This window comes from Austrofundulus limnaeus, unplaced genomic scaffold (assembly GCF_001266775.1).
Source record: "Austrofundulus limnaeus strain Quisiro unplaced genomic scaffold, Austrofundulus_limnaeus-1.0 Scaffold4, whole genome shotgun sequence".
NCBI classification, from domain to species: Eukaryota; Metazoa; Chordata; class Actinopteri; order Cyprinodontiformes; family Rivulidae; genus Austrofundulus; species Austrofundulus limnaeus.
The window spans coordinates 2,188,646-2,198,567 of NW_013952406.1; the positions used below are offsets into that span (position 1 = coordinate 2,188,646).

The 9,922-nt window shown below is 36.3% G+C and overlaps 1 protein-coding gene across 3 annotated transcripts in view; it reads right to left on the minus strand.

Moving 5' to 3' along the window:
• znf385c (zinc finger protein 385C) overlaps nucleotides 1-4,400 on the minus strand; it is a 190,109-nt gene extending 185,709 nt beyond the window's left edge. For 2 of the 3 annotated variants that reach the window (XM_014023054.1, XM_014023037.1), the window contains exon 1: nucleotides 4,227-4,398. The gene's annotated coding sequence lies outside the window, so the exon portion shown is untranslated. Of the gene's footprint in view, nucleotides 1-4,226 lie in introns of all 3 variants that reach the window. The other variant, XM_014023061.1, reaches the window with a different exon arrangement.
• Nucleotides 4,401-9,922: the final 5,522 nt, after the last annotated feature.

A 9,922-nucleotide genomic window follows, 5' to 3' on the forward strand; every position in this document is an offset into this window, starting at 1 on the left:
TAGGTGAAGTGGTTCCCAAACTTTTTAGCTTTTGAGCCACAAAATAAAAGCTGCAGAGACTCATTTTACAAAGACTCGTCAAACATGAAATTTTTAAAATCAAATTTACAAATTTTTGTAACCATTAAAGCTAAATATGGTTTTAGCAATTATTCACCAAGTTCAGTTTCTAAAGATCTCCTCAAGGTCCTCTGCTTGGTTCATGATCCACAGGTCCAGAGCTACATTATGGGGCCCATACAGTATGTCAGAGGTCTGCAACCTTCATGGTCAAATAAATCATTTTCCACCCCTTTTCTCAATATATCCAATACAATCAAAACATTTTTAAAGCTAAAGAAAACACAACTCAGTTGTGTATTAAAAAAAATATAGTTGTTACATTATGAAATTAAAGATTTGCCATAACAAGAAAAGTGAAAAAAAACTTTACAAAACCCATGTGAGCCCTTACTATAATTTTGTTTATTTGACAATTAAAGTACCCTTTGAGTAAAGAACTTCAAAAAAATTAGTAGATTAATTATAAAAACTTTGACCAGACCATTTGAAGTATTTATGATTTTTGTTTTATACACCTTTATTTACTTCAGCTTTTAAACTGAAGGAAACTTTTATATTTTAATGACTTGTAATAGTAACACAGTAAAACTTTTATCAGAATCAACTAAAATAAATAAGTTTTAGTGTTATTTAACAGCACATATAGCTGAACGTATGACTCAGATATCCATGCTTGAACACGTGACTCGACTTTCTCAGACTCGTAAATGTTCTGCGTCCAACAAGCTTTCTTTATTTGTCGTCCAACTAAAACAGTTTTGGTACGCAGAGCTGCTGATTACACAACCAAAAACACCAGCTTCAATTCACGTTTGCTATTTAATTGCTCCATTAAATTCTATTTACTGATGGGGGCAGAGATTTGTGTGAATAACAGCGAGATAACTGCCCTGTTTGTAACATGTGGGGCAACTTTCAGGCCGCTCAGCCGAACGTCCAGACATTTCTTCTGTCTGTTGGTTTCTTTAAGGAACTGTGAGTTTAATTCAGAAGAATATTGAACAATTTAATTTATTTTTAATCTGTAGGAGAAGTAAAGGAAAATGAATGGCTGGATATTCTGTTTGTAAGATTTGATCCTTAATGATCCCAGCAGAAGTTTGACCTGAACGTTTCATATCTTCTGCATTTGAGCCTGACTGAAAACATCCTGCGCTCTGTTTTCTCCTCCAGGTGGTTAAAGGGCCACAAGTCTGTGCAACTGAAGAGTACAATCCATAAAACCTGTCAGTTCTCTGCAGCCTCTCAAACTCCCACTCACACTGTTCTCAACAGTCTGTCCATGTGTCAACCTGGTTTCCACAGCAACAAAAGTGGCGAGCCGCGTCCGGCCGACGTGAACTTTAAAACTCATCTTTAAAAGGCGCTTTTAATGGACGAGAGAGAGCGGAGTCGACTACGGCTGGGCTGTAAGAGGCCGAGTGAAGGAACGATGTCACTTCAGGAGGCTGATTAACTTCAGTAAAGAGCAGCTGAAGTGGTAGGTAAAAAAAACAGGAATGCAGAAATGTTAGTTTAAATGCTTCTGAGGTCTTGAGTAGTTCCATTAACAACCAAGATATATTTATTTTTACAAACACTTGGGTTTATCATTCATTAAATGTGTCTCAGACAGATTAAGCTATGCAGGAAGCACCATCTGTATGTACCTTCAAAAAACACCTTCTGCACATTTATGAGACGGTTTTCTCTCGTGTAAATAAAATCTTCTTGCTTTGAGTCTGTCAAACCTGAAATCCTTCAATACTTATTTCTTCTCGTCTCTGAAAGGTTTCTTGACAGTAATATTCTTTTTTTTTTTCACAATAAGAGTGCTTTTCAAGTAATTGTAAASCTGACAGCAAGCTAAAATATAGTTCCTGATCAAGCTGAGCCAGAGAAATTCTGTGAAAATGCAGTTTGCTGAATGGCAGCTGAAATGTGTTGGAAGAATAAAATGTTATACGAGCTATTAAAATAAAAAAACAACAGTATAAAAGATAAAAACAGCAAAAGCATTGCTAAAACCTAAAACAGGAGAATCACAACCAGAAACTCAATGTAGCAAAACCATTTAGATAAAAGCTAAATGTGGCAAAAACCAAATGCCATTTGTTGCAGAACCGTATAAGGTGGCAAAACCATAGCCAAAAGCTAAACATTGAATAACCAAAGTCAAAATATAGCTAAAGGCTAAATGTGCCAAAATTGTAGCTAAATATAAATCGTGGCAGTAGGCCTACCCATGTGGTAAAACAATAACTAAAAGCTAAATATAGAAAAAAACTGTCAAAAGCTAAATGTAGCAAAACTATAGCTAAAGGCTACGTGTGCCAAAATTGCAGCTAAATATATTTTGTAGCAGAAACCTAGCTAAATGTGTCAAAACCATTGCATAAAGCTAAACATTAAAAAACATAGTCAAAAGCTAAATGTAGAAAAACTACAGCAAAAACATAAATGTGCCAAAATTGCAGCTGAATACAAGTTTTGGCAGAACCCTAGCTAAATGAGGCAAAACCATAGCTAAAAGCTAAACATAGAAAAAGCTATTGTCAAAAGCTAAATGTAGCAAAACCATAACTAAAGGCTAAATACAAAATTTTATCCAAATGTGATTGTATCCMCAATTGTAGCAAAACTATAGCTACAAGGTTAACATAAAAAGCATAGCCAAAAGCTAAATGTAGCAAAGCTATAGCTAAAGGCTATGTGTGCCAAAATTGCAGCTATAAACTGTGGCAGAACCCTAGCTAAATGTGATAAAACCATAGCCAAAAGCTAAAGATAGAATAACCACAGTCAAAAGCTAAATGTAGCAAAACCATATAGCTAAATGCTAAATGTGCCAAAACTGCAGCTAAATATAAATTGTGGCAGTAGGCCTACCCATGTGGTCAAACCCTAACGAAAAGCTAAACATAGAAAAACCACAGCTAAAAGCTAAATGTGCCAAAATTGCAGCTAAATATATTTTGTAGCAGAGACCTAGCTAAATGTGTCAAAACCATAGCATACAGCTAAACATTAAAAAAAAAACATAGTCAAAAGCTAAATGTAGAAAAACTATAGCAAAAACATAAATGTGCCAAAATTGCAGCTGAATACAAGTTTTGGCAGAACCCTAGCTAAATGAGGCAAAACCATAGCTAAAAGCTAAACATAGAAAAAAGCTCTTTTCAAAAGCTAAATGTAGCAAAACCATAACTAAAGGCTAAATACAAAATGTTATCCAAATGTGATTGTATCCACAAATGTAGCAAAACTATAGCTACAAGGATAACATAAAAAGCATAGCCAAAAGCTAAATGTAACACAATTATAGCTAAAAGCTAAATCTAGTCAGATTCAGATTGAATCCAATGAAATAAAATTAATTTAAATGACTATTGTATAAATAAGTTTCTAGTAACACAAATAAATGGTGAAAATTTGTGCGCAGTCAGCTGTAAAACTCTGTAAAACAAAAACGTAAAACACATTAAATGAGCTGCCRAGGAGAAAAAAACTCTAACGTCAGACATATTTGACCTCCTATGAGAAACTGCTCTATAAGCACCAAGCAAAGGCTCTGTCAGTCAGACTTTACTTCCTTCAGACTCAACCAATTTCAACATGTCAGCTGTGAGACCGACTGATTGACAGTTAGCAAATGAAGAATCACTGCTAAAGATGGAGGAGGGGGGGGGGGGTCCTCGGGGTTGATTTAAAATGTTACTTTGATGCGGGGATATGTTAGCATTTTAATAAATATTAAAAACATTTTCCAAAATTTAACTTTGCTGACTGGATAGAGTCGTAACTTCAAGTAGTTTTTATGGAAAAAGAAGTATTTGTCAGCAATATCATTCATTTCCTGTCTGAACTTTAAATGAGCGGTGTCCGCAATTACATTTAGAGGCAATGACAGCTTCAATAAACACAAAACTAAATCTGATTTTAATTATAATTAAGTTTAGCTGATTGTGCTTTCAATGTGTCATATAGTGATTTATACATCTATAACTTCTCTGTTTACTGCTCTAAAAGGCATGTCGAAGAAGAAAACTGTTCAAAAGATAATAAAGTAAAGTTAAATGTACGTCATGAGTTTTTTTAAGCAACTTTGCACTTGCTTTTCCTGAAACACAATTATTTGCAGTTACAGATGTTTTTGACCCATTGTCCATGACCATCGTTCTCACCTCAAGCATAAGTTTGTCCTCCTGCCTCAGCTGCTCTCCGACGTGTGAGACCATCACCTTCATTAACCTGCCGTTGACTTTCACATTTGTCTCCATATGGCAGACCCTAAGAAAAAAATAATAAAAACTAGACATGGGTTTTTACGATGTAAAAACAAGTGTGCATTGCCATGTAGCATGGCTTTGCCTGCAGCAGTGGACTTTCAGAATGAACTTTGACCAAGTTCAAATGTGTTTTCTATACCAGCTTGTGCCTGTCACGTCAGCAGGTGTTTGTAATTAAGGTAATTGTGTGAAAATATGAAATTTCAAGAGATTTTTTTGTTAAAGTTGCATTAGCCAGGTTTTGAACCCTGCTCTCCCACATGAAAGCCCATGACATAGACCATTAGACCAATAGAGCTGTAGCAAAAGGTGGTGGCACGGGTTGGTTTGTATGTGTGCAGAAAGAGGCCACATTGCCAATACAATTATTGACACAAAAATGCATAATATTACAACAATCGAGCAGTATTAAGACAATATTATAGTAAAACATCAAAACACAATCATATTAGTATTGTAAACACTGAACTACTGAGTTGAAATATTAAACTATGGTGCAGTACCAAGTTGAGTACAGCAGGGGGCAGTATTGGACCAATACAAGGCTCCATTGACTGCCATTATAATTCATTAAACATTAATATTTCATAAACTATAAGTTTTACAGGCATCAAAAGGCATAACCTTCATTTGGCACAGGAGCTTTACAGATATAAATTACAATGGCAGCTCTAGGACAAAGTATGCAGGAGGAGAAGCATGGCAAAGTTGAGATGACTTGGATGGGAAACGAATCACAATAGTGTGCATTGCATTGGCAATGCACACTAAGAACTAATTGTCAAAGCAGCAGCCAGGTTTCTATTCACTGTTTTAGCTTCTTGGTCAGTTTCCTGCTCAAGGTTCAAGTCTCTAATTCAGAGGAGCCCAAAGTGGGGCCTGCGGGCCAAATTTGGCCCACCAAGCCATTTGATTTGGCCCACCAACAGTTGCCAAAGTTACAAGGTTGTAGCCTGTTATCCTATAGGTAGAAACAGAGTCTTTCCATTGGTCAAATGACTATATAAAAGGGCTGTAGTGAAGGTAGTTTTCAKTCATGGTGCTGACATATCTTTGATTTATTAGGATTAAACATGAAACATGAAACGACAACAAGAAATATTTAGATCAGATTTAACCCCGCATGTAGATTTGCACACTTTTTAAGGCCACAAAAACTCATATTTTATCAATTTATAAAATGTCCCATGAGCCTTTGCTACTTGAGCGTATGGCAGACTTTCTCCGTGTGCACAGACTGAAACAAAAGAGGGCCATTGCACAGCTTAATCGTTAAAAATAAAGGACTTTACTTAAAAAAGTATTTGTATTTCATGTATTATATTACTGCATTTGGCCCGCAGCCATGGATAGATTTTCATTTTGGCCCCCTCGGGGAAAAAGTTTGGGCACCCCTGCTCTAAATAAATCTGTAAAGATTAATCAGAACGTGCACTGATTAAGTTTCTAAGCTCACAGTGATCTGTTTAGAGGCCCTCATTGCGACTGAAGTTACTCCAAGTGTTCAATATTGTGTCTCAATCATGTTTCAGTCACCTACAATGTGAGAAACTCGACCCGCTGCGGCAGCCACATCCTCTAACTGCAGCCGTTTGCCACCAGCACCCAAAGCCAAACTGTCCTAAATGATTTACAACGTGGCAATTAACCTCTGGTGCTGCTGGTGACTTTCACAGCATTTCCACCCCGCCGCCTGGGACGCCGCACCGGTCGAGGCAGAAAGCCTTCCAGCTCTCTGCAACACTCCATCAGAAGCTTATTCCAATGGGAGAAAGCAGAAGCAAAAATCTACATATTAATGAGCAAAAAAAGATCTGTTCCCACTCGGCTCCCAGCTGAACCACTATCAGTGTGAAGAGGCTTACCTTCTGTTTACCTTCTGTCTGCACTGTTCTGTGTGCAACTTAAAAAAAAAACAGGTATTCTGCTAAAACTAACAAAATAAACACAGCCAGGAAATCTCTTTTTGAAGCTCAACTTTGTGAAAACAGAAACAAATGAGGTCATCTTGTAAACAGATCGCATTGAGTTCTTTTCTAACACTTAACGGCCAAGCCACCTCAAAAAGAATGCACGTTTGTCGCCTCTCATGTTGAGAAATGACAGGGCTGTAGCCGCTTTGATCAAGCACTAAAGCAACATTACTCACTATATTTCAAGCAATATGGAGAGTTGTCAAGTTCACAGTACTAGAGTGTTAGAGATCAGTCTCAGCGACTACCACACCAAWGTTTAGGCCATTWCCTCTAAAACTGATSGAATTGTAGCCATTTTTGTGTTTTTACAGGACAGCCGRCTGTGGCAGCCATCTTGAATTGGGTTGACTCGAAACGCTAATCAGTTGTAAATGTTCATCCTGTGATTTTTTTGTGCAAGTTTCACTAAAATTCATCCTGTGGTTCGTGAGATATTTCGCTAACAGACGGACGCAGTTTAAACATGATTGTCCGCCTTCATTTTTCATTGGAAGATAAGAACAGAGAAACACAGGTTTTTTTTTATTTTAACCTCATCAGTGGGTTTATCAATATGTTTACCAATTTCTAAGTGCTTTAGTAGCTTAATTTAAATCTTAAATGTAATGGGCTTGACCTGTCCTGGGTGGACCCCCGCTCTTCACACCATGACTGCTGAAAATGTGCACCAGTGACCCTGAAAAGGAAGAAGCGGGTAAAAGATAATGGATGGATGGAAATCTCAAATGTTGCTTTAAAATAAACAAATCCAGATCTCAGGAAAAAAATTCAGCAATGAAAATATTATCATGTGAGGATGTGTCTGTTCGGCCCAGAGAGCACACTGAATAAATATGCAGGGAATGAGGGAATAATATTAACAAAGGCTTGAGTCCAGTGGACATTTTCATAACTAATTTTTACCCACATCAGAATATCTTTTCTGTTTAAATAAATGAAATGGTCAGCGCTCGTGAACTTACACCCCCACATAATGACACAGAGACGACGCAACAAAAGAGAAGTTGAACAACCTACATTTGTGTCTTTATGGAATTTTTCATTACAGTGGTATTGTTATCCTCCTGACAAAAAAGTGTGCATTAAAGAAAAATAATATTCCAGCAGTCTTTATGGTTCTGCAGGAGTAATTTCTAGGAAATGAGGTTGGTCATAATTTAGGGTCTATTTGCTTCATCTGCTGATATAATCAAACCTCGTTTGGCTGCAGCATCACATGGAAATCATTTTGTGCTGCTTGTTCTACTGACTTTTCTAATATGTTCTGCTTTGAGGCTCTGCCTCTCTCTGCATATTGCCTTTGGATCTCCAAAAGTCACACAGGCGCGATGAAGTGGAAACACTGAAAGGTCTGCTGGTTTTCTGTAGAAATGTTTCCTGAAACAGAAAAATGGTGGGTTCCTGGCTTTTTGGTTTCACAAAACATTAACTCRGATGGTTGATTGGATTGTCCAAATAAACAACAGTTAAATAAATTAGAGAAATTATATTTTTAGTAAAACTGTTGAATTAGCCTAGCTTTAAGCAGCTGATTGGCCACCCCAGGCCCCACCTCCAAATAATCGAATTTCTATTTAGATTTTGTTAAAGATTGCTCTCCAATACTATTGCACTGTATTATTTTTAGCTGTGTATGTTTAAAAAGTGCTGAATTATAGCCTTTGGTGAAATTGGCATTAACATTGATTTGATTTGATTTATTGATTTAACAGGAAAATATTACTAAAAATCAAGCATGACTCAGCATAATTGCTGTTTTACAGCAGGTTCCTGTTCTGCAGCACATAAAACACTCAGAAATACAGCATCACAATCACATCGTTATACACCATAGACACAAAGACAAACAAGCRTACCAAATTTCAGGAAGGCAGCATTTGCAAAATAGGACATCTAAATATGAGCACAACAAAAAGTGTCCAGCAGATGGCAGACAAGATTCTTCTTAAAGGGCTGCAGTTTTGAAATGGACTTCATGTTTTGAGGAATGTCATTCCATGCTTTAGTATAAACATAGAAGAAAGACCTCTGGCCGTAACAGTTTTAAAAGTTGGTAATGTCAGTTGTCCTTTTGTAACAGATGTATTTGAATGACCACTTCCAGAATCATATATATATTATATATTCCACAACAAATTTGATCTCAATTAGTCTTAAAATTGTTGAATTGTAGCCATTTAAAGTTAGCTGTGGTGGCCATCTTGAATTTTGGATTACCATTTAGAATTTGGTATAGATTTTTTCAGCTATTTCTACATTCTGTTACTTCTACTAGCATTTAGCACATTTTTTAAAATCATTCTTARTTATGACACACAAAATTTAATACTCCCATCTTGAATTTTTAATTCCATAGTGATTTATTTATTTGTATGGCCCCCCCTACAAAAAAACTTATATATATTGGGGCCTCACTCCTTGGTTTATATTTCACATATCTAATCTCTCTTTTAATCTTCCCCATTACATTTCTCCTTTTTCTTCTCTTTTTCCCCTTCTTCTCTTTTATTTAAAAAATCACTGATGATGAAGAAACTAATATTCAGTTCTGTTTTTTACTGAAGTGGCTAAAAAAACACGAGATCAAAGCAAACTTTCGCAAAGGTAAATGTAGTAAAAGGCAATAGCTACATGTAGCAGAACAGCTTAAAATATAGGTAAACACGGCAACATATTCATAAAAGAAGCATATATCTTATTTATTAYTATAATTTATTTTAAAAAATTTTATACATTTCAGAAGTTGTTTTTTCTTTAGTTCTGCCTTTTTATTCACTTCCATTTCCAATCATTCACCACTTCCTTGCAATCACATTCCTCTGATTTCTGCCCCATCTCCCCCCCGTGTCTTTAACYGTTCAGTTTCCCACTGAAGGTTACTCCTGCCTGCAGGGCTATGAAAATGTCAGGAAGGCACATTCCATTTTCAGATACGCAAATAGCCATTTCCCGCCAGAGCAAACCCAGTTTCCTGCGTGCGACCTGTAGTGTTGCACATTACACACCCACCTGACACAGCCCACCTAGTTTTTACCAGCTGAACATGATGACGGAGGGAACTGAGCAGAAGAGTGGGTGCTCCCACGGTCGTCTCTATAAATTTACTTCATGTTTGATATTCAAGGTTAACGTGGGRAAAGATTTGACACATGAAGCCAAGTCTGTGATAGTTCAAAATTGCACAAGTTGTAAAGAGTAGAACAAACTGCTTTTTGTAAACCCAGGTTTAGGAGTTTTTAAAATAATATGGGTAGAAAAACAGACATGTTTTTATAATATTTAACTAATTGTTAAAATGCATTTCTTAATCAATATGTTTATGATGTTGAAACAAAGGGATTGTGTTTAAAAGATGCTTTAGTTCCTCACATTTTTATGTAATAATTTTGTTCAACCCATTGAATTAAAGCTGAAAGTCTGAACTTCAACTGCATCTGAATTGTTTTGTTTAAAATTCATTGTGGTAATGTCTAGAACCAAAACTAGAAAAAACGTTGTCTCTGTTCAAATATACAGTGGGTAAAATAAGTATTGAACATGTCACCATCTTTCTCAGTAAATATATTACTAGAGGTGCTAATGACATGAAATTTTCACCAGATGTTGGTAACAACC